We start from the raw sequence: 26,482 nt of genomic DNA on the forward strand, positions 1-26,482 counted from the left end.
TGCGCCCCTGGTGCTTTAATCATTGTTATCGAGGTTTATTTTCGTGACACAAATTATCTCCACCCTGTATCTTACCTCATGAAAGGATCCTTATCTGTCGAGCTTTATACGCTTTGTTTGCTCTTTCCTCAGATTTAAATGAATTGATGACTAATCGAACCTAACGTTGAGCAGGCATGTTGAGTTCGCTGAGTCTTGGTCTCCCTCGCATATTTCTCAAGATGCACGCTCAGCGACAAAGCGGAGTCGAGGGGAAAACAGAGAATGCATTTTTTTCTCTCTCTCTCTCTTCGCGACCATGCGTATCACCATACGCGAAACCTCTTCCCCCTCGGCCATTAGACTGGCGGGGAAAAGAAGCTGGCGGTCAGGGGATGAGGGCTTGTCGGGAGAACGGGGGATGGCGGGATGATGGGGATTGCCGCGAAGGCGGGGGCTGGCGCGAAAGCTACGGACGCGTCCAGCATCAAAGCGTTCGCCGCATTCTTGTTCAGACAGTTGAAGGAGTGAACTGGATAGTGTAAGCGCAGTCTTCTCACTTGCGAGTTTTTCTTCCCTTAACTACTACAATCCGTAAGTATACATGCATTTGATCACCATCGTGCATAGTTTTCAATAATTTGAGGTTGATTACGCTATGATTTCGTTAATCAGTGATGATTTTTCTGGTTAAATACGATAAATTCATCTTTGCATTTCTTTTGAAGGTCTGACGTTGGTTATTGTGTGACGGCAAGAAGATTACAGGGTTCTCTCGGATGTTATCCAAATCCTTGGCCTTTAGATGACGTTTGGAATTACATTTTGGGAATAAGGTAATCATATTTTGATTTAGGGAGTAATTATAATCAGTTCTCCATTTATTTCCCATAGAGCACAATTTGAGGTTGATTACGTTATAACTTCGTTAACTAAAAAAGTTATTCCGGGTTCAATACGATAAATTTATCTTTGCTTTTCTGTTGAAGGTCTGAAGTTGGTTAAAGAGTGGCGGCAAGAAGATTGCAGCGTTCCTGCCGACGTTATCCAAACCCTCGGCCTTTCAGTGACGCTTGAAATTTCATTTTGGGAATAAGGTATTTTTATATCACATGTTGATTTAGGGAGTGATTCTAATTTGAATTACTAATTTTGTGATCCTGTTTTTTATATTTATTCTATTTTATAATCGAGGATAGCCTTTAGCTCATTATTAATTTGATATATGTTTTCTCAAATACTTCAAGTGTTGAGTTTTGAGAGATAGTGAAAAATGGTCCATCATAATTACTTGTTTACCAGTGATTAATGCCGTACCGTTTCTGGGAAAAATCAAATGAAACAGTTTGAGCTCCGGTCTTAGGTGGTTGTTAATTTTTAAATAGAACAGTTCGTTTTGAGACAACGAAGGGGAAAATGTGGTATTGTGGAATCCGTATCGTATATGATAGAAGCTAGTGATAAATAATTGTATGTTAAATACTAATTTAAACGATGTGCAAAACAATAATTCCGAAACATATTATTATACAACAATTGCATATAAATGTATGATACCAATTATTCGTGAAGTGAATGTGTGTGAAAGTTAAAGTCCTCTAGAAGGCATATAATTGCAGTAATTTTATAAGCTTCAACTATTACAGCGAGTGAAATAGTTCTTAGTTTTGTGTATTGCAATTATATTACGGTTATTGAGTCATTCCAGTTATATGTAAAATAAATTTTCATGTGAATCATTTCAACGGTGTGAAAATGAATCGACTCACGGATCACTGGTACGGAAAGAATCAAATGTTGCTATTTGTGAGTCGTGATCCGAGAAAATGGAATCAGTGTTCTTATTACTTTAGATTTGGTTTAAACTGAACTTTTTCTTGAGTAAAATGGCAATTCATCATAAAAATACTCTTTTGCTGATACCTTTTGTGATAACTATAATTCAGGGTCTAAAGTGAACATTTAGTATGTTAGGATGAATGCTTAGGTAACGAGTGAGGATCGTGATTGGCAGTATCGAGTGTCATTTTTCTAATTTAGAAAAACTATTTCAAGTTAAGTGAGTGGGTGTTGTACGTGGCATATGTATGTTTTAAGTGGCTTTTGAGAGGTTTCCCGATCCTGGGGCGCAGCTAGGAATTAAGGCTAGGGGGGGTTTTAGACGCAAAACACTGTGGTTTCTGAGGATGTGAAATACCCGCCAGGGTAATAGAGAGGTGTGCGGGGCCCCTCCCCTTGAAAGTTTTTCAGATAAATGGTTGAAAATTGTGAGTTTTACGGCTTTCTGAGGGATCGTTGATGCGTAGTTTTCCGCGGCGTTGTCTAGATGATGTCTCCATGTTTTTGGGTTTCACCGCGTGGATTTTCTTTGTGACGACAGTTTCTCCGGTATTCCAACCGGCGTCTTCAGGTCAACCAGGTTCAATTATGTTGCAGTCTTAGTAAATTATTCATAAGAGCATATTATCATGTTAATATCTATTTTTTGGTAGAAAACTTGCTTTATTTCAAGGTAATTTAAAAATGAAATGTTTCTTTATATTATTTACCTAAATGTGACTAATCATCATGGGTGTAATAAACTTTGAACGATCCTTAGAACTAAGTCTCAGTGTAATTTCTCAAAATCTTTTCTGACCTTAAGATTACGCAAAAACTTTATTTCTATTCCGGATGAACTTTTTCTCACACGGCTGTTTCTTCATTCAGGAGCAAACCTGCCAGCGTGATCATAGTGTAGCGGCAGAATCCCAGACTCCTGAAGCGACCTTACACCGGAGGGAAAGATCTCAGCCCTGATCATCTTGCATTCTGCCCACTGAAACAACCATTCAAAATGGCCCAAGAGATACTGGCGAGAGTTAAGGCCATCGATTATAAACAAACCGAGCTGCATAGAGCTCTACTGATATGTCGAAAGACGGTCAATGACCAGGGAAATGTTTCTGACTCCTTCAAAAATTCAATCAATAATGCATGTGAACAGGTTGCGAAAGTGTCTAGAGAGATGATAAACATGAAAACGTCTTTCAATAATTTTCAAACCCAATTGAGTTCCACAGAGCAGCTATCACTGCAAAACGCAATTGAAATCCAGGGAATCCCATATCGCCAAGGTGAGAGCATACTGGGCATCGTGGCCAACGTGTGTCGGGCTCTCGAAGTCAAAGTAGGGGAGAGAGATATTGACTACGCCTATCGCGTCACGTTTAACGGGCCTGCTGATCCCGCCCGACCAGCTCCTATTGTGGTTCGCTTCGTTAGGACTCTGATTGCTGAACGCCTCATCAAATCAAAGAAACTGAAGGGGAACATGAGCACTGACGCTCTTGGATTGCCCAATTGTCCCACTTCCCTTTTCTATATCAACTTTCGCCTAACGGCTATAAATAGGAAAATCTTCTCCAGGGCTTGGATGCTTAAGAAGCGTGGGATCATCAAACATGTTTGGATTACACACGGCAAGATCTTTGCGCGCAGAGGAGATGATACAGACAGGGTACGAATCCGTAACATCTATGACTTAGAATCGCTGGCAAAGCCTGAGAAAGCCTGAAATTCGCAATCGAAGATTGTGCGATCTCATTATTTGCTTTAGGGTTTAAAAAACTTTGTTTAGCTTTTACAATCTTTGTTTTAGGATTTTTTTACGCTAATGGTGTGTATTGAGATTAATATTTTGCTTGCGATCTCACATGATGTGAGATATCTCATTTTTTCCGAAAGGATGTTTTTTTTCGGGTGAATTTTTTTGTTTTTTTTTTTCGAATCATTGCTATTATTGAGATTAGTATTATGTTTGCGATCTCTTATCATTCGAGATCTCTCATTTTTCCGAAAGGATGTTTTTTTTCGGGTGAATTTTTTTGTTTTTTTTTTTTTCAAATCATTGCTATTATTGAGATTAGTATTATGTTTGCGATCTCTCATTTTTCCGAAAGGATGTTTTTTTTCGGATGATTTCTTTTGTTTTTTCAAATCATTCCCATTTCTCTGCTTAATGGTAAGATTAAATTAATTAAAAAATTACTTCAGTCTATTTGCATGAAAAGTGAGCCTTTTGAATAAATATTTTCTCTGTATGGTCCAACCGTCCTTATAACGTGTCGTTAGCTACCATGTCTGCTGTAGTCATTCTCAAGTACCTAGTGTTTATGGGTAAACTAAATTTTTTCCATCGTGTATTATTAATGTAATCAATATCAATGATAGTACTAAATTTAATATTCGTAATATACTAGTAATCTTGCAATCACGATTAGTAAAATTTTATCGGCTGTAAGGGTTCCACAAATTTCAGTAAGAAAATGCATGGATTTCGGTTGTGCACTTATAAAAAAAATTGTTTCTATCAAAACCGTATTTTTGCAATGGGAATACAGGTTTATGTGGGTGTATTTTCTCATTAGTATTTACTCTTTCGACCCTTATTCCGTAATCCAACAATACGCTATAAGATACGCTACGCTATATTCTCAAGTTAAAATTACAGCAGACAACCATCTCACCGACTGATTCATGTGTACGATTTGCAAAAGTCTGACCATATCAGTATTATTTTATTATCTATTAGCAGGAGTTGAATATCAGTATTTTTTAGTAATAAGGTTTAGTTATTTTAGCAGTTTGTTTTTGTAATTGATCGTATCAGAGCTGCTTGATTTTTCACCAAAAGACAAATTGGAGATGTCTTATTTAATCCATTAATTATATTCCACATATCAAACATAGTCTTATAGTTATAAAAATAATGATATGGAAATGACATATAATAATCGTCCTCCAAGACACGGAGCCTAACTTGTGCCCAAATAATTTGTAATTGAAGATAATATAGGGGCTGTTTACGTAAGCAAGTATTACAAATACTCTATTTTTTCACATATTTTCAAAAGGAAATGGTTGTGTCAGATAGAATGTAAAGTAGAATGCTAACTACAACTGGTAATACATACAATGGTTTTGCTTCACTTTTGGCGTCTGAAAATGTTTTGTGTGTAATAATTTTACCCAAATATCAGTTTTTTAATATTGAGAATGTTTACTTGCAGAAGTATCATAAAAGTTTTTTTATCCTATTTCATTCGGCTGTCTTTAAAAGTAAATTAATGTGCCTCATAGAATCTCATACATTCCTATTTTTACTGCATAAGTATTTATTTCACACACTTCTTTTACCTTGAAGCAAATTTTCATTAAAACATTTCTTAAGAATGGCAATATAAAATAGAATGTAACTACTTGTTATAAATCATACATTAGTTTTGCTTCACTTTTAGGCGCCTGAGCATGTTTAATATGTGGAATTTGTAACCAAACAACTTGTGTTTGGACCAAATGAACAGTCCTAACATTTAGAATATTAGGACTGTTCACTTGGAGAAATATCATAATTCATTATCCTTATGTTTTATTTCTTTAGCTTTATCGTTTTGTCATTATTTTTGTATTATCATTTTGTCCTTTGTCTAATTTGTAGTGGAGCATTATATTGAGAAACAGCTTGTATTTAACACATTCACTGCTGGGCTAAATTTCTTTAGTCTCCCCGATGGCTGAAATGTTTTATTTCTTTAATATTCTCTTTTTGACGTATAGAAACTATATCTAAATACCTTTTTGCATTTTGGACATTGTTTATAAAAAAAAACGACTTGCGACACAGTGTCGACTGCCGCCGTACGAAAGCCCCTCGAATAGGTTTTGCTTATGCAGTCCCGCAACACACGGGAATTCCTGCTTGTTCACATTCGCTATCGTATACTGTATTTGTGGCAGGTTTTGTATCAATCCAGTTTCCTAAGAATTTGTATACGGGCTCAATAGTTATAGATTATCTTAGTGCAAGTCATTTTTATGCATGCGCAAGCATTCGAAAGTGGCATACGATCACGTGTGCGTAGATCAACGCCAAGAGCGCGTCATAGTTTTTTGGGTACACGCAGAATATATCTCATAAAACAACAAGAATTCACTAGTGTATCGCTTAAAAATAGTTAATCTAAGTAACTCGCACACATACAACCAAATAAAAATTTATACATGAAATATAAATTACTGCAAAAAAGCGTAAAATGTAAAAAAATCCATTCTCTCGGTTGGATTTTCCAAATAATGTTACTTTGTCAGATTCTCTCTTTATTCATGTCAGATCAATAAGTTAAGTTTATTGTAAACTATAGGTATATATTTGAGATCCAAGTCAATTTTTCAGTAACATTACACATTTTTTACCATCCATTACTTTTGGACATTGAAACCAAGTAGACTTTCCAGAAACATAAATATTTATTTCAACATCCTTATGAACACTTTTTTACAAGAGAAAAACATATAATCATAAATTACAAGTAGGTAAGATATTTTTTACAAAGAGTAATATGTAAAAATATCAGTACAGTCTTTCATTTATAACCATGAAATCGTTCAAAACAGCTTTCAAGACATAACCCTGGTTTGCCTGGACATAGATCGCAGTAATAGTTCGACTCTATTCGCATGTTTGCATTTTTACATATGACACATCTCTTTCTTATTTTTCAATTTTTTTCATTTCGGGGAACTTCTTTCGGAACATGGATGTTTTTTGACTTGGGATTTTCTGCCCAAGATTCAAGAGGCGGACGATGTTGATAAATTAGTGATTGAATCACACTATCCCGAAATTGCAAAAGAGTCAATTTTTCATTATGGCTGAAAATATTGTACAGTATAAAGGCATTGTTCAGTATAACGTGGAATATGTGAACGCCAACTTTGGCATACCAGCGAAGAGTTTTTCTTTCACAGGGGTAGTATGCTAATAATTGGTCACATCTGTCGACCCCTCCCATAAACTCGTTATACTTTAGGACAGCCTCAGGTTTTTGAGTAACCTTACCAGAGCGGGATTTGTGTTCAGACATACGGGCGCCAAACTCTGAGGACACAATTAGAACGTCACGTTTGTCCCGCCATTTGAGAACACATATGCCATTATTAGAGTAAGTTGCTTCTACATTACCAGGCTTCAACTTTTTTTGCACTATATCTGATGGGTTACCCTTCCGGTTCGCCTTCAAGGTTCCTGTTACGTATGTTTTACGATCAAGACAGTAAGCTGTTAGACCAACCCCAGAATAATAGTTATCCATATATATTGCATGGCCTACATCTAAGTGATCTTTTATAAGGTGTTTCACGACCTTTTCAACATGGCCAATTCCACCTACTACCTTATCAGCAGAACCACAATATATTCTAAATTTCAATAAGAGACCGTTAGGCTGTGTCAACATGTATAGTTTGATACCATATTTGTGCCTCTTATTCTGGATATATTGCCTGAAGAAAAGGCGTCCCCGCCATAACAACATTGACTCATCTATGCTCAACTCTTTAGAGGGATAATAAATGTCTGACATTCTTTGATGAAATAACTCCACCAATGGGTTGATTTTGAAAAGTGGGTCTGACGGTTTAGGTTCACCTTGCTGAGGATTTCTCGCAAAATGAAGAGTTCTAAGAATAAGTAAAAATTTGTCGCGCCCCATGGCATTTTGGAAAAGGGGAAAGTTATACACCGAATTTTTCATCCAATAATGTGCAAAAGTGGGTACATGAATGTGACCAGAAAGATAAAGCAAACCCAAGAAAACTTCAAAATCATCACGGTTGATGTCTTTCCATCCATTTATGCGAGCTTTAGGTGAAACATTCTTAGATGACAAATTTTGTGCCTGAAAATTTGTCTGCTGCAATATTAAATCGAATATTTGATCAGAAAATAACAAATAAAATAATCTAGAGGTTTATTTCCTTGAGGAATTATTTTCAACCCAGAATTTCCTAAAAAAGGAATTTTTGCGGAAGGATGCGCGTTTTGACACCAAGTGGATATTGATGGTAGCCCTGCTGCAGCTGGTGGTACATTTACAACAGCTGCACCGTGATTTTGGGACACTTGACTCCCGGGAGATGGTATGGCTGGTGGGCTAGCTGACATCACGGTTGTTACGGCAATAGATGGAGTTGCATTTGGAAAAAATCATCATCACCTGCCTCTTCTTCATCATAATCACCTTCCTCATCTTCATCGGTGCATTCCACTGGGCTGGATTCCGAATCAGAATTGAGATCCTCCTCCCTGTCAGAATTCTGCAACGCATCGAGTAGCTCCTCGTCTGTCCACTGCTTTTTGACCAGCACACGGGATTTTTTTTTCTTAGGTGAAGGCGATCCGAACAGCAGGCCACTGGATGAGGGTCCAGGCGACGTCAGTGAAGAGGAAGTGCCACGAACAACGGGGAATGGCTCGCCAGAAAAGTTCAAGGAATTAGATAAATGCCGTTTGACGCCATTTTTTGGTTGATCCATGTCTAAAAAAATCATTGAAAAATAATCCAATGTAATGAATCCTTAATTCAATGAGTGCTAATATACAGAATAATACTTCATTATTACTCGTTGCAAAAAGATATCATGTTATCCTATATAAGTTTATCAAATAACACCAAATATTTATAAGAAAAGAAGTAGAACTTACCGTTGAAAAAGTGGACTGAGCAGAAAAGAAAAAACAAGACGACTGCCGCCGGTAATATCCTTCGGTCTTGACGGGATCATACCAAACACTGAACTAAATTTTTCTCCTTGGCAAAAGGAACCGGGCCTTTGAAGGTGGGGTACACTACATTGACACATTATGTATCGATGTCCAGAAAACACCTCCACGAAAAAAATGTAGACATTGTGTGTAAAGCCGTTATAAGATACGAAAATGTTACACGATACGGGCAAAAAGGTGAAATTAAATACAAATTAATTTCTACCAAGTGAAATGAATCTAAATAAAATGTATGCGGTAAAAAAATTCCAAAAAAAAAATTCAGGAGCCAATGAACCCACCTTACAAATTGAGTATCTTGGCCGGCAACAAAAAACTCTAAACTCACGGCGGAAACCACCGGAACTATCTGTCGACCTTTCTGAGGGCTGAGAATGCATCGGAAAGAAATTCGCTTCAAGCGAAACCAATACGGGCACTAAAAAAGTAAAGCAGTCAACAGCGACGCACTGTCGACGCCCGCCGGCAGAAACAAACTTGCCACGCGACACAGTGTCGCACGCCGCAGTGAACGTGTTAATGTATGTCATGATATGTTTTTTTTACCCTTTTTTAGTTTTTAAGAATTCTATCTGTTAAAAAGTGTTTGTATCATTTTGAAAATAAATACAGTACCACTTTCATTCTTATATTTATTTTTGATGAATTTTTATTTACCTAGTTCAACTTGAGATGCGGCATGAATAATGTAATTTTACTTCAATAATACTAGGGATGTTAATAATTTTACTCGGGATAGCATAATGATGCTCGGCATAATTTAAGAATACACGAGATATTAAAAATGTAGTGTATGATGGAATACATGCTTTCAGCCTCGTATATTTCAGCTATCAGAATCAGAAAAATGGATAGTTGCGTTTTCGCTTGTTCGGATAATACAGCAGAATTCGATGCAATGACCCTCATGTAATTTGATATGACATATGGTTGCCTTACGTCGGTGGTAATTCGCAACGTAGAAGCAACTCGCTATGTTGGAGTAGAACGATCGATTTAACTTTGCCTGAATGCCTCCTATTTTAATGGGATGTTCCATGCTTCGGTGCATTTTCTAACTCCTTTTGTTCCAATTCCATCTACTTCTATGTTTAGGCCAAGATACTTAGTGGTTAACCCTTCTGGTGATCATATTCGAGAGTTCTTCGGAAAGTGCCTTCGCTTTAGATTCACTGGTGGTGTTGGTCTCCAGAGCAATGTACAGAAGATTCCGTTTAATTGGGACATATCGGGACTTGTGCACTTTGCCCCAATTAGGTCAACTATCCTGTATATGGGCATAAACAAACGTTGAAATGATAGAAAGAAGGCTAAAGAATGTTTATAATGCAACATAAGGTTATTAAGATATTAATTTGATTAATAAATCATCGACTTTAGTTAATTTATTATAATTTTTAAGAATTATAACAATTTAGTTAAAATATTTTTTTCACAGCCTCGGGCGACGCCGAATGAATGTCTTTTACTAAGTCCTATTAAAGAAACGTCCTATTCTCTTGCGGATAGTATAACAACAAGAGCTTTCAAAATTGGGCAATAATAGGAACATTTGTGAAAAATAAGAGTAAATCAAATGAGGAAAATATGAAAAAATAGTATTCTGAAAACAAAAAAAAATTAATTTAGTCGTGAGTATAGATAGAGTCTATGTCGCCGACTCATGGCCCAATAAAGCGTCATGCTGTCCCAATTAAGCGGAGAATACTCTGGGATACTCCTCTACAGGGTTCTGTTCTTCAAGATCTGCCACAATTAAGCGTCTGCCCCAAGTAACCGGTGGACCCATTAAACGGAATCTACTGTATTATATATAGATTAGCGTCTTTCGATGGATCAAATATATTTAAATACCACTGCCTTGAGAACAAAGGAGTTCAGCGCAGTTACATGCATTTAAGAGTATTTTTTTGTGCATTTCATCACAGCTTCAACAAATTTTCACTGGATTTACATTACAAATCCTTTTGCGTAGGTACGGTCATGATAACGAATTTAATTCGCTAGTTTAGATTAATACGATTCAGAAATGTGGGTTACTCAGAAATGGAGACGAGTGCAACGTAAATATCCTTAAATATCGTCATCAGAACCTAATCACATCATATTCTGACGACACCATCTGGTAGCCAGGGGTAATTATATTGTCCACCCTAAGTGAATGAACTCGGAAAAAACCGAAGAGGATACGAGTGATTTCGGATGCCACATTGATGTTGATATAAAGTGCCCAGAAACGCATAGCTAAAATTGCACAGTGAATGCAATTGGAGTATTTTTCTCGTGATTTCTACTTACCAACGAGTATTTATAGGCCGTTTTGATTAAAAGAGTAATTTCAAGGATAGACCGTAGTTTTATTCGAGGGTCTATTTGAAACGTTTTCCGCCTTACCCCTATTTTATTTTAGTGAATTATATCATTTTTTTACCTTTATAGAAGGATACCATTTTACTTTTGGAGGCATAAAATGGTAGTGAATTAAGAATAGTTTAAGGTATCCAATAGCAAGAAGTCAAAGACCGAGTGAAAAGTTTTTATTTAATACATTCACCAAGTTCTAAAATTTGTTTGCTCTCTCCTCAGAGGTACTGAATTAATGATTAATGGATCCTAATGTATTTCACGTCTTACATACGGTGTCTTTGGATCTTTATTCGATATTTAATTCTCATTAATAAACCTTGTGACAACTTGGGTTATGCGGAGGCTAAAGATTATTTTCGTTGCTTGAAGGCAAGGTCTTTAAATATGGTTCCTTCTGGAAATAAAACTACTTTACCTTATTTTAAAAAGTGAAAGATAATTTTCGGATACTTGAAGAAATTGTTTCCACATATGATACGAGCTATGAAGGCCCTTGAAACGTGTATGACAATCTGTATGTTAAATCATAACTTTCTTATTTATTATTGAATAATCACTTATATTATTCTTTAAACCCACGAAAAATGATATGTATTAGTATAAGATATGTAACCGAAATAAAACTACTTTTTTAAGGAAATAATCTTATAACTAAGAATACGCTATTATAGTTTTCTTAAAATGTTTTTTTCATTCACCCTTTCCATGCTAAAATGTCACAACTTGGCTTGCCCCCCCCCCCTCCAAGACCATGATTTGCCCCCCTTTAGTTATGGTCCTGGATACGCCCTTGATATGAATATACGCAGGATATCTAGTGGAAAATAGCTGAACGTCCTCGAAAAAATATCTGCGTAAGACTCTGAGAAAACGAACGATATTCATCTCCAATGGTTTGTTAATGTGCATTGTGATCGGGTTTCATATTACCTAAACAGACCTCTTTATTTTACCCTATTTTGATTCTTCAGGACGGATTTCTCTTTCGACGAGAAATTTACTGCGTAGGAGTCTTAAAAATGTGCTCTAATGTACCCGGTGATGTATATTTCCCAGTTTAAATATAACGCAAACGAAGAATAATGTATACTTTAGGAAAAATTTCACAACCAAAAACGGGACCAGAAAAATGCAAAACCAGATAGATGTGGGAAAAAATCTTTAAAAGTCATGGATAATGTAGGCAAAGCACGAAGTAAAAGGAATATTGTGTTTCATAGTTCATGAAAATCATGCTATCGTAACACCTTCTGCAAAAATTCAATTCTGCAAGATTTTCGAAGAAAATCCTGATCATGCGTGTCTCTGGAAAATTGGCCATGTTTGGGCTATTGGGTATCTAAGTAACAGGTCGCATTTATATAAAATAGTATATTAATCCATGGTCGATGCATATTTGTGTGAATTTACGCTAAGTTAAGTCTATATACAGAGAAAAGCCATTTGGGACTTCTGCCCTATTTTTTCCGATTTCGGACCAGTATGAACGGCTGAATAAAATACAAACCAAATGTAATGCCTAGTTTAATTTGTGAAAAAATGTAGCACGTTCGGTCCAGGTAAATACATTTAATAGCCTTGCGCGTTAAGTTGAACCACCTAAATAAGGAGTAGCGAAATATTGGTAGGCTAATGTATTTATTTTTCAAAGAAAGCAAGAAAAGACCCTTAACCCCGAGTTGCCTCTACCGCGGTAAAAAGAAATTATCTTAAAAAATAATATATGGGATACAACCGAAAAATCAGCTCGTGTCGTATTTGGAGCTGGCGACCGACAGCTAGGGCCATTGGCTCCATGAGGGATGGGTAGAGAGGCAATGGTGGAGTGAAACCCGGCGTCGGCTTTGGCCTGGTCTTCACTAAAGGCGCCGAGAGGACCAAGATTTAACTTCCCTTCCGACGGACGGAATGCTGTACCTGAAAAGACCTCCACGAAGTACTGAAGCAGGAATAGGGCATTCTCTGAAAGATCTCCGCCTACGCCGGGACTTGAACCCGAGCCCGCGGAATGGGAAGCCAACACTCTAACCACCACGCAAACCCCACCCTCAACTCTTAATTGTCTGATATTTGATTTTGTATTACCTCATGGAGAGGTTCAAATTTATTGACATTTTTTTGCGTTTTCTTTATATGCATTTACAAATTCCACGCAAAAAACAGACTCTTTGTTCAATCCAGATCAGGAATACTAAAAAAAAACAAAAAAGTGGCAGTTACACGGGTGAAATGATACGCAATGATTTTCATTTCACCGAAAACAAGTTGGGATGGGGTTTTGAATTCCTATACTGTCAAATACTTTATTACACCCAATTTCTCCCTTTGGTGTTAATAAGCTTAAGTAACCTTTTATTTTATTAATTTTTTATTTTATTCTCAAACCACCGAATACAGCTCATACTGGCCATTTTACATCGGGGTACTCAACAAATGTAACTTGTAAACGTTCACAAATAACCATGCCCTGGACAGGGGAAACCTATCCAAGCGGGACTCGAACCCGCGACCTCTTGTCTAGCAGGCGAGGACGTTACCCCGCCGCCACCGTGGCCGGCAAATTTATTTCCGCCCGGGACTTACTGCCATATTTTGAGCTCATATTTCAAATTAGAATCAAATCAGACCGTAGCATATTTATTGACATCGAAGTTTATCCCCCGCTTTGGGTTTTAGGACCACTGTGATTAGGGTATCGAACTTCGATTAGGTATTTAGGCATTTAAAAAAAATCATATTTTACAATTTTCCTTTTTTTGGAATAACATTGCTTTACTAGAGTCATACAAGTTTTCTCTTTCGTTCACCTCGTCCTCATACATAGTGAATCCATTCAATCGTGCGACCTCAAAATGCGACCGAAGTGGCGGCAGAAATCAGCCTTCCGTGGCTTGGGCTCCTCCATGCCGTCCCCTTGGAAAAAGGGATGGATTCGTCCCATCAATGGAGCCATTACGGAAAACAAATGTTCGCGCAATCCGGCCCGTGGTGGCACAGAAGATGTGCGCGCGGGGACGTGGGCCCCGGTATATGATTACTAAAGGGCGAGGACCCCTTGAATGGAATTCGCTTAATTTCGCGCGCGACTTACAGGGAAGCGCACGCCAAAACTCCGCGTCCACACGCTCCCGGCTTTCGTTAAGGGGTAGGGTACATACTAGAAATGCGCTGTATGGTGAGTGTGGTATGATGGTGTGCGAGTTACTTATACCGATATTATGCTCTCATTTCACACGAAACGGGAAAGCATGCGTCAACTACATAACTCATTTCCATAATGTCAAAATTTTAGGTAATTCACCGCTTGTAATTGGCATAAATTATGAAATGCAACTAGTATATTGAAAAATCGTGTGTATAAGGATAGCTATCTCCTCAGCAGATTTATCACGGCCCATCGCCCCAAGGAAAAAAATTCAAGGGGATACTGAAGCCCCCAACTGTCTGGTTACAGCTATCACCCTTGTCTTTTGAACACTGAATGAACCCCACGCCGTCAGCAAGGGCATGGATAGGGTCTGAGGGTTACTGACCCTCAAGTAACGGCACTGCCCTCACTTCAAAAGGGTGCGAGTCAAGTCTCCTTGATGGAGACCACGAGAAAGGGACCGAATGGGAATCGGCCGGACCTTGGGAAACCCAGAGGACGGCGACACTAGACTGTGTGAAGCGATCATTTACCGTCATAATTGGAGCGATCGCTGGAACTATCGCTCGAAAGGGATGGAAAAAATGATGATGCGATTCAGGCCTCAATGAAGTGGGGGAAGATAATATTCCCGCCTGCACATGTCGGAGGCTATAAGGGATACCCAAAAGTGAGATAACGGTTATCAACTTCGGAAAGTATCGGAATACTTAAGGCGGGAATCGGTATCATCGCCACATGTAGACAAGCAAATTCTTTAACGCAGGCATTTGCTCTATCTTTATTGCTACACAAGTCCAATTGGAGAATACTTTTTTAACTTATTTCAAAAGCCCACAGACAGAAATATTGCAAATTTGTAGTGACCCAATAACAAGAAAATATATAATATATAACAAGGAACAAAATTAATATATTAGTAAAATTAGACATTCCAATACTCATTTCCACAGTGTTTTATTATGACACCACGCGTTTACAAACGGCATTACCAACTGTCCAACACTTCAAAACTCAGTGGAAATATTGCAATGTCTAATTTTACCAATATTTAGAACTGACACCATATCGTGCCCAACATCATACAAGATAAAATAAATATAATGTAACGGGAATCAGATACATAAAATTAGCCGAGAATCAAGTATATAAAGTACAATGAAGATCAAATCCTTGAAATTTAAGAATACAAGTTCATAAAACTAGAGGGAAAACAGTTGGGAATCCCTGAAGAAGGTGGGCGAGTTGCTTATCGAAACATAGGAGGGAGAGTTGGAGGACCTGAACCAGTCCAAAACTCGTGAAATCTTTACTTCAATTCTTCGACAGGAAAGAACCAAACCAGTGCCCTTGCTGTAACCAACCGAAACACCCCTCCCCCACCCTCCCCCTCTCCTAAATAAGGTAGTTTCCTTCCTCAAAGAAAACGAAAGGCATTGATTGCGATTCGTTACCCACCATTAGTGTATTCATAATGTACGAATTATTTGGTTTTAGAAATCGCAGTGGTTAAAGTGCGTTTGGTGGGGACATGAAGCAGGTAGTCCCAGGTTGGGCGTGGCCACCCTCGGAAGGGTCGCTAATCCTCGACCCTTTCCTCGACGAACTCACCTTCGCTGGCCCACGCCTTCCACCCTACCAGCGGGGGGCCTCCCTCCCTAAAAGTGACCGTTCCCACTGCAATTTGAAAATCAATCAATCGATCCAATAATCAAAAAATAAATGTTTTCATCATACTCCTGTCAAGCGTGTGATCAAGTACGTCTTTGAACCGTGTTTCTGCGATGAAAAATAACGATTTTGTTAACTTTGCTGAAAACGTGGTTTCGGACCACCGGAAAATGGCAACAGCGGTTTGAAATGGGCAAGGTAGCGGGCTGTTTGAATGAGTTACGAGCGTGAGTTTGGCCATGTGGTACCGTTCAGTAGCACGCCAAGGCTTCAGTTAATTTACCAGAGTATTTTCTTACTCACCAGCTACTGATACTAAGTTCGCAGGCTTTCAAAATGTCAATCTTCCATCGTACTGCAAATGATAGCAACGGTATCTCAATAAGTAGATCATTACGTTACTCGCTATGATGACTACCCTAGAGGTGCCTAAGCTGTGTGAGTTTTAGACAGTGACTGCGAATATTTCGGAGTGCGTACATACCTCACGGTTCGTCTACGTCTACATAAAATCCCGCAAGCCGCCTAAAAGGCGTGTGGCAGGGGGCGTTAGGACACCCCCTTAAAGATATCCATTCTAAATTCTTTACGTTAGTCTTGTTAGTGCTAATACCTCATTGATGAACTCGAATGGAAATCTCTATCAGACCGCAGGCTGAAAAATAAACTGAACCAATTAGATAAATTCAAGAGGAGTGTATTTTCAGACGAAGGTAGACATATGTTACCAACCAACGCCATTATACCACGGTAGATCAAATCATATAAATAATATCAGAGAGATAGACTGTAGAACAGACAGATTCATTGTCTTTTTTCCCACGATTTATGAGACTGTACCGACAGCATTTCCACGATAGATCATTATTGAGGTTTCGCATGATCTACTTTTCCTGAATACATATTGTGCTCTCATTAACAAGTTTTGCGCGTCTAGGTGTTCTACATCTACATTTTAACAATACCCCGCGAGCAACCTCTAGGGTGTTTGGCAGGGGGTGACAAATCACCAACATGCAGCATGCAAGAGGACCGCCACATGCACACCGCACGGTCATATAAATATTACGCATACTAGTAAAATATACATGCTTGTCCATAAAAAAACTTGCTAATGGTTATTTATTCGTAGAGCAAATACATACAAGGTTAGAACTATGAAAAAAACATGCAATGAGTGATCCTAGCGAGCGACGCTATTAATCCTATCAATTGAGACGACGCACAGTGGGCTAGAATCGAAAAAAGCTGGCCAAAACCTCAAAATCGATTTTTTTGAGCTAGGAAGTTGAAACTTCGCATACACATTCTCAAATAAATTGTGCATAACTACCCAGATTATTTTGGTCCTGTGTTTTCACCTTAGCAATATATGTGAGGTCAAAGTTGAGCAAATTTAGCGAAAAACGACCACCCTCGATTTTTTCTGACAATTGCCGACTTTATCCTCGTGCAGTGGTTTTATAAATAGTTTTATCGACAAAACTGTTATACCATCTTAATTGACACTTCTTATTCTTTCATTTGAAAGGTTTTTAAAGATTTTGTTTCATCAATAACCATAGATACATAACAAAATGGCGGAGCCTGTTTTCAACCCATTTTTTTACATAAACGTAGAAAAAAAGTAGACATTGTCACCGGCTTACACTAAGTAACTTATAGCATGTCGTTCTTTGAAGCTTCTACGTTGTGAATCTAAAGTCAAACCTTGCACCAATTTGCAACCCCGAATTTTAAATCGTTTTTTCGAACGCAGGGACGACTCCGGTTCTGGCCGGCGGCGGCGGAGAGTACGGCGACGCGGCAAGCGGGTGGATGCAATATGGTCTCATTCACTTTTATGTGTGGATAACAGATATATTAGTTGCAGAACATAATCACCAGAAAGTAAAATTTATAAATATTGCTACGAATGACTCTCATTATGCAATCGCTGGGCACTGCAAGAGGTGCACTGAAAGGTTTCTTTCTTTGAGTGCATTCCATGGAGAATGGACTTAAATCGCGTTCTTAAAGTGGGGAAACGGACTCTATTACTAACTAATAAACTTTTTAAAAATAACAGTTAATATTCCTTAAACGTGATGGAAAATGGCTCAATACAGTACTTGATTTTGCCGAATTTTGCCAAATCAAGTACTGTCTTGGTGCTTGAAGAGTTCATTATTCTTATTTAGTTTATATTATTGATTTAAAGCAATTAATAACTATTCCTTATGCAGCACAATTTACACGTTGCTCTAATTAAGCCAGTGCAGATGGACGTCAATTCATGTTTTCAGGGTTGTATCGAAAGAACGAATAGGAGGAAAACGAATGCAAAATGAAGATACAGTGACCATCCTCGGAGGCAAGAAGAACTCTTGCCAAGTGGATAAAATGCAACCCCGAATATTATGTTATGTCAGATTAAGAGGCCCTCTCAATAAGTAATTGTGTCCATGCAGCTCACCAAATTTCGGTGCAAGAATCTTCGAAAATCTGAAATGCCAGGGATATAATATTAACCCCAGCGATGAGAGAGTGATGCGAGCATATGATTTCATTTACCCGAGTGAAATTATTGTAGCCGAGGTTATATAAGAAGTTTCCAAAAATGGTTCTGTTCTCTTTCTGCGACTCGAATCTTAACGTGCATTTCCACAGATCCTAGTTTCGCGTCGCATATAAAGTGCACTTTAATTTGCAAACACGGCTTTGATAGCAGTGAGGACATGCGAAATATAATTGCACGTGGGAACGAGGGCCTATGTCTCATGAATTATTGCTCGTGAGCACCTTTGTGCCTTCTTGTTTAGGTAAAAAATGCTGTTCGTTAGGCGAAGCATGAAACAGGCACGAGTATTCAAAAGTCATCACAATTATTCTAGATTTCCTCTCCAAATAATTTAATTTTCTCTCTCTCTCTTTCTCTCTCTCACTGACGCTTTAAATACAATTATGGTATGCCACCAACCGTGCATAAGGTCTTCATTCAAGGAGCTGACATTGCAACAGAGTCCATTCTTAATTGCGACAACTGACAGGGGAAGCAATATAGGCACGATATAAGGACGTGAGAAAGTTCCGTGAACGGTTGACTAGAAAAATGGCACGAGTGGCCACAAATAGGGATTTATTTCGAAGACAACTCCTAATGTCATAACTGATAATGATAAAAATTATACCAATTAAACTGGAGGAAACACACAGCTTACCGAACAATGTAATGGATCTGTTTTTGAAAAAGGAAAACAATGCTTTAGCTCAGACAGTGAAAGTGATAAAAACTCGTCAGATAGTGAATGAAAAACAGTAACCTTTTATTGCTGACAGTGCTAATTGCAGAATGTTAGTTGGGAAAAGCGTAAATTGTGTTGCTTTTGTTTATGTTATGTTTGTATGGTAAAATATTCCTGAAAAATAACCATTTTGTCAGCAGCGCAGTTCATTAAGAATAATGACGTTGATATGTAGGTAAGAGATTTAAATCAATACTTTATATTGATCATAAGACATAGATTAAAATGAACTGTTATTCTTAGAAAGAATACATTATTCGATGTGAGTAATATGCCTTCCGAAGCTTTTAAAGCTAAAAGGAGTTCAAACCAAAAACAAGTTCGAAGGACTCGGCACTACAACAATACTATAAAACGACCGTTGTCCGAAGGCCTTTAAATATGTATGGCAGGTTAGGAAGTGGAGGCCATGGATCATCGAGGGCTCTTGCCTAGAAATAGAGCTTGTTAGTTAATAAAAGAGTCCGTTTCCCCACTTTAAGAACGCGATTTAAGTCCATTCTCCATGGAATGCACTCAAAGAAAGAAACCTTTCAGTGCACCTCTTGCAGTGCCCAGCGATTGCATAATGAGAGTCATTCGTAGCAATATTTATAAATTTTACTTTCTGGTGATTATGTTCTGCAACTAATATATCTGTTATCCACACATAAAAGTGAATGAGACCATATTGCATCCACCCGCTTGCCGCGTCGCCGTACTCTCCGCCGCCGCCGGCCAGAACCGGAGTCGTCCCTGCGTTCGAAAAAAACGATTTAAAATTCGGGGTTGCAAATTGGTGCAAGGTTTGACTTTAGATTCACAACGTAGAAGCTTCAAAGAACGACATGCTATAAGTTACTTAGTGTAAGCCGGTGACAATGTCTACTTTTTTTCTACGTTTATGTAAAAAAATGGGTTGAAAACAGGCTCCGCCATTTTGTTATGTATCTATGGTTATTGATGAAACAAAATCTTTAAAAACCTTTCAAATGAAAGAATAAGAAGTGTCAATTAAGATGGTATAACAGTTTTGTCGATAAAACTATTTATAAAACCACTGCACGAGGATAAAGTCGGCAATTGTCAGAAAAAATCGAGGGTGGTCGTTTTTCGCTAAATTTGCTCAACTTTGACCTCACATATATTGCTAAGGTGAAAACACAGGACCAAAATAATCTGGGTAGTTATGCACAATTTATTTGAGAATGTGTATGCGAAGTTTCAACTTCCTAGCTCAAAAAAATCGATTTTGAGGTTTTGGCCAGCTTTTTTCGATTCTAGCCCACTGTGCGACGTTGCTATCCTTAATAGAACGAGGGAAGAATGACATTTTAAATCTCTCTGTTCTGCAGTTTATTTATTTTATTTTATTCTCATGATCACGTCTACTATAGTACGATGGTAAACGAAGGATATGATTCTCGTCGTCTGAGAAAATATCTTTTTTTTCCTATCCCTTTTCTAAATCCGTGCTGTTCTTTTACTGAAAGATTTTGGCAATCTAAGTAGAGGTTCGAGGTTATCGTAACTCCCAGGTAGTTCACTTAGTATGTTGCCTTTATGTTAATACCATCCACAGATTAAATATGGCTATAATTGGACGAATTTCGCAAGAAATGTACCGACATGCATTTGCTCAGATAAGATCGAGTCCCCACTCTTGGCTCCACAAATGAACGTTGTTTAACGCCGATGATAGAATTTCATAGTCAGAGTGGTCCATAATTTCGCGATAGATGACAGCGTTGTGACCAAATAAACGAATTTTACTGGTATGCGGGAGCAGAGATCATTAATGTATACAATGAACAACAGGGGGCCGATTACCGAATTCAATGAATCAAACAAGAATTTGGCTTCTACTTTCCCCAAATTATTTGTTTGTAGTGTAATTACAAACAGTGGCGCCGACTCGCTGGGGCTTGAGGGGGCCCGACTCCCCTCAAAAATTCATTATGGGTGTGAGGAAAAAATGTCAGGCTTGTCGATTTTCCCCGGATTGTCTACATATCGACATTCGAGTTATCACGTTTCTAATGTTGATCATATGACTCTTCTAAAATGCTTATAAGCTTAAAACTCACTAATTATAAAATTTCCCAGTGCAAGATCCCCCCCCCCCAATATTTTTTTAAGTCGGCATCCCTGATTACACATCGGAGGGAAAGGACTTGGTACTCTTCTGGATGAAGTCAACGGAGGCCACCCCCTGCCAAACACCCAAGATGTGGCTCCCACGGTATTGTATAGTACGTACTTGGGGATAGACACAGGTAAAATGATGCTGCATGTGCCACTTTATTTCATCATTTCATAGCCAAGTTGTTAAGTTATAGAACGAATGATTCATTCTAGAATGTAGAGGAGACAGCAAAATATTGTTGATATCTATAATTTTCTCTACCCACCATCTCCATCGCGTTTGGTTGGCATCTAGCTGGGTGACACTGATGATTATTAACAAGTCTGCTACCACTATGAAATTGATTTGCCAAAAAATGCAAAGCAAAGCAAAAAAATATAGGTAGCAGCCCTGAAAAGAGCTTTGTTATGATGAATAGATGCAGCCATAAGCGTTGTCAGTTCCTTTACATACTACTTCTAAACATTTGTGTAAAAGCACTTGTGCGCTTTCACCAAATCACGAAATAGGTCCTCCGTCGTTGAGAGCCTGGATCGCCAAACAAATTCTGTGAGGAACGATTCCAGATTTCCCACACGTAATCTGCCGGTCCTCCTCCTCAAGTCCCGTTTCATTACTGACCACACGCTTTCGATGTTTTGCGTGTGGGTGCTTCTATCTCCGGGACGAACAAAATTCTGAGAGTGGTTGACGGTATCATGGATGTACCCCAAACTCTCCAGACCGGCGTACCCTCGCCACATATCTGTTTTAATCGTCGTTCCCATTCTTACGTATTTTGTTATTGCCTCGTTGAGAGTGGCGGCATCCCTTTTCTCCACGACGCAGAGAAAGGTCTCCCTGGTCTCCCGGTCAACACCACCAAGGACCCACTTCGTTTGGCAGAGACGACCGCGGTTATATTTTCGACGCCCGAATGCGCTCTCGTCGATCTCGACCACGTGCCCCGGACCGCCGATTTCTACACTCGTTTCCTGGAGCCAGGTGAAGACCATCTCTTGGAAGGCCCCGATGATGCTGGAAACCGTCCTCCGCTGGATGCCTATCTCCTTAGAAATTACACAGACTGGATAGCGATTAATCCAGCCTATGACTACGGCAAGGACGTCCTCCGGTCTAGTGGCAAACCATTGAAAAATGGTTCCCACTGTGATGGAGGAACATCTCCGGCATGTAGCCAACGGGCATCTAAATACAGGCAGCCTCCCCTTCCCCTTCGAGAGGGTAGTTCTCATGCTCCCACAGACGCACCAAGCCCCAAAGCACCAAGAATTGCACTATACCCACCACCCTAATATGGGCCTTAAACGCAGATATGCTCTTACAGAACTCCATGTCACTGGTTTGGCAGTTCAGTAGAGAGTAAAACTTTGCACGTAAAACCCTCTTTTTATAAGGAGCCATGCGAGTGTTGGAAAGTGAATGCGAGCACCTTAACGTATTTTCGCAAGAATATTTTCTTAAGAATTCGTCAATTGTCGTAATGACAAGTATTCTTTGAATTTCGCCAGACGTCAGTGACATATAAATGCATTTATCTACCACTCAGTCCTATTTCAGCCATTGCGGCGAAGTTCTTTGTAGATAAGGACTCTAGAACGCTAACAAAAATGCACCCCATGAAAGACCATCCAGATTAGTCGTGCAATTTGCATTGTACAGGGAGGGTCGTGGGAATGAAGTCGAGGACGGAAATTCCGATCTGGACTCTCAGCCTAATGACGGTCGGTCAGGACTAGCTTGGGTTTCGAACAGGTAACAAAAAATTAGCTGGTGCAAACGATAACTCAAAAGCTTTCATAATTTTTCCATGGGCATATGAGACAGCAATTTTTTGAAAATTTTAAAGAAGAACGTAGTTTTCATTTTTAAAAGAGCTGATTTAGATCGGTAAATTTCATGTCATCGATTCATATGTAAAATGCTTTACCCGCGTTTCAATAATCACGTAGTTTTCATTTTTAAAAGAGCTGATTTAGATCGGTTTAAGATTCATCTATATCTACATCCACATCTACATCTACATAATACCCTGCGAGCCACCTCTAGGGTGTTTGGCAGGGGGTGATCAATCACCAGCATGCAGCAGGCATTTGGACTCCCACATGCACACCACACCGTCCAAAAAACGTCCTGTATAATAACAAATTATACTACTATATGCTGTTAGAAATAGAATATAGAATAGAAATTCAGAAACATGCATTAAGTTTTACATAGGTTAGTAGGCTACACTACAAGTCATGCAATCTATTTACGAGTTCTCGTCAATCTATTTACAAGGCTTCGCGTGCAAAGAAGAGCTGCCAGGTATGTGAAAGGTCGTTACGATAGTCTTGTTAGTGTAACTGACCTCTTAGATAAACTCGGATGGGAATCTCTGTCGGACCGTAGATTGAAAAACAGACTAAACCTTTTAGATAAATTCAAGAGCAGTGTCTTTTCTGACGAAGTTAACCATATCTTGCGGACGCCAACGTACTACGGAAGATCAGATCATATAAATAAAATAAGAGCGATAGATTGCAGAACAGACAGATTCCGAATGTCATTTTTTCCACGATCAATAAGAGATTATAACGGCAGCAATAGAACTCGTAAATAGCATGATCTACCTTTTCTGAATCCGTGCTGACAGTCATGGAGGAAGTTACGTCTGTCCAAGAAAGTCATGATATTGCTAACGACGATATGCTCAAGTATCTTGCCTATGATCGATGTTATTGAAATTGGACGGTAGTTGCCTGGGTCATGTTTGTTTCCCTTTTTAAATATGGGTGTAACGCTTGCAATGTTCCAGTCTAGCGATAACTTTCCTTCTGATAGTGACTTCTAGATATTATCTCTTAGTAAGGAGTGATCTGTGGAGCTAACTCCTTAGTTATTGAGCGTTGTGGAGCGTAATTTTCTTTAGCTTCAAGTTCCTTCAATTTATTACATGACGTAATGTACTTTCTGTACACGTTGTATAAATTGCTCTGCTTCCTAAGTTCCCTTCTGAAATCGTTGTTGAATTTATTATTTAATAAATGTATTTGTGATTTTGAATTTAGGTGTGCAATTAAAAATATGAATAGTTTCTTTTGCTCTCCCGAAAGGTTGCTATTTTTGAGATAATTGTTTGCTGGTAGCTCCTCTTTGCACGCGTTCTAACTCTTTTTTAAGCCTATTTCACGAGGATCCCAAACACTGACAGCGTATTCTACTTGGAGTCTAATGAGGGAGAAGTAGCTAATTTCTCTCGCAAAAATGAAAAAGACACGTGTAGATCTTTTTTGTGTGAAAATAAAATAAATGCGGGACAATTATTAAAATCGAAAAATGATACAAAGGAAGCTCTTCTGGGGGCATCGAATGAATTCAAACGAAAAATAATGGGCAAATATGGCCATTATTTTAGCCCTAAGGCTTTTTGATTATTCGTAAGAGAGGTGCAGGTAAATAGCGCTGTAATAATAACGCTATAGCAAATAATTGTCACATGCCAAACACCCTAGAGGTGGTTAGGCCGCGTGAGTTTTAGACGGTGATTGCGAGGCCCTTTATATATTCTCCCCAGAGAAAGGAAAGAAAATTTTTTAAGAATACTTTAACTATCGCACTGACAGGTATTCTTTGAACTTATCACACATAAATGCTCACATATACTACTCACTACTCAGTCCTCTTTCAGCCATTGCAGCAAAGTTTTTTTTGTAGATATGGACTCTAAAGCGCTAAAAAAATGCACCCCATTAATGACCATCCAAAATGTCGTGCAATTTGTATTATACAGGAAGGGTTGCAGGAATGAAGGCGATGTCGGAAATTCCGATCTGGACTCTCAGCCTAATGAAAGTCGGTCAAGACTAGCTTGGGTTTCGAGCAGGTAGCAAAAATTAGCTAGTCTAAAGGATAACTCCAAAACAAACATATTTTTCCATGGGCATATGAGACAGCAATTCATACAATGAACTTAATCCGTCTTTGCCGAAATTCTGAGCATTAATCGGAACAGTACAATAGTATCAATACTGTACATTGATACTAACCAATGTTTCCCGGATCTTGGTAAGATTTCGATCGAATAAAAATCTAGCTGGAGGAATCGAGCTGGAGGTGGAGTATTTATAGCTGTAAAGAATTCAATCGTCAGCCAAGCGGTAACCGTAACAGAGACCAGGGTTGAATCTTGAATCGTTGAGTTAATAAATGAACAATATAGTTGTCCCAAGCCGCCACGAAGGAAGCGTTCAGGAATGCATTCACGAATTTTAAAAGAAAAACACTAGTAGAGCAGTTACGGAATAACTCAAGAGCATCATGGTCTTATGTCCGGGAAGTTGAAGGTAAAACGATCGATTTTTTCCACGGTCAATAAGAAATTATAACGGTAGCGATAGACGCATAAGTAGATTAAATGACTTTTAGTGTAACCTACTAACCTTTGTAAAACTTAATGCGTGCTGCATGCTGGTGATTTATCACCCCCTGCCAAACACCCTAGAGGGGGCTCGCAGGGTATTATGTAGATGTAGATGAACACACCGTATTCAGCTTATTAATTAAACACCTAGACGCGCAAAACTTTAATGAGAGGTCAACATGGATTCAGGAAGCGCAGATCATTTGAAACCTCAAAAATCATCTATCGTGGAATAAAATATATTCGGGAAATAACAGGTATTAAGTAAATTGGGTTTTGTAAAAAAATACTAGGAAAGGGCGACGACAAAGTGAGATACGACGGCCATTCAGTAAGTATTTAGAAAAGGTAATAAAATCAAATTTAACTGGGTCAATTGTTTTACATTGTTCATTATAGTCTTCTTTTATCAATACAAATTTGTCAAGCATTTTTTCAAGCATTATGAGCCGTCGTGAAAATTTAGAAACATGCATTAATGTTTAAGTAAGTTGTAAGCTACAATATAACTCATGTAATCTATTTGTGAGTTCTAATGCTGTCTGTACAGTCTCTTATAAATTGTGGAAAAAATTCTGAATCTGTCTGTTCCACAGTCTATCTCTCATATATTTTTTTTATGATTCGATCTACGTGGTATGCTGGCGTTGGTAAGATATGACTACCTTCGCCAGAAAATACATGTCTCTTGAATTTATCAATTAGGCTAAGTTTATTTTTCAGTCTGCGGTCTTATAGAGATTTCCATTCGAGTTTATCGATGAGGTATTAACACTAACAAGATTAACAAGAAGTAAAGAATTTTACCGTACCTGGCAGCGCCTCTTTGAATGAATGATCATTAATGGGGTGCATTTTTGTCAGCAGTTAAGATTCCTTGTATACAAAGAACTTTGCC

The 26,482-nt window shown here is 38.5% G+C and overlaps 1 long non-coding RNA gene across 1 annotated transcript; it reads left to right on the forward strand.

The window, feature by feature from the left end:
* Positions 1-491: 491 nt before the first annotated feature.
* On the forward strand, positions 492-3,803 carry LOC124171571. Its single transcript, XR_006867851.1, has 4 exons — positions 492-573; positions 708-815; positions 969-1,076; positions 2,689-3,803. It is a non-coding gene; the product is annotated as an uncharacterized LOC124171571 (long non-coding RNA).
* Positions 3,804-26,482: the final 22,679 nt, after the last annotated feature.

Source organism: Ischnura elegans, chromosome X (genome assembly GCF_921293095.1).
Source record: "Ischnura elegans chromosome X, ioIscEleg1.1, whole genome shotgun sequence".
NCBI classification, from domain to species: Eukaryota; Metazoa; Arthropoda; class Insecta; order Odonata; family Coenagrionidae; genus Ischnura; species Ischnura elegans.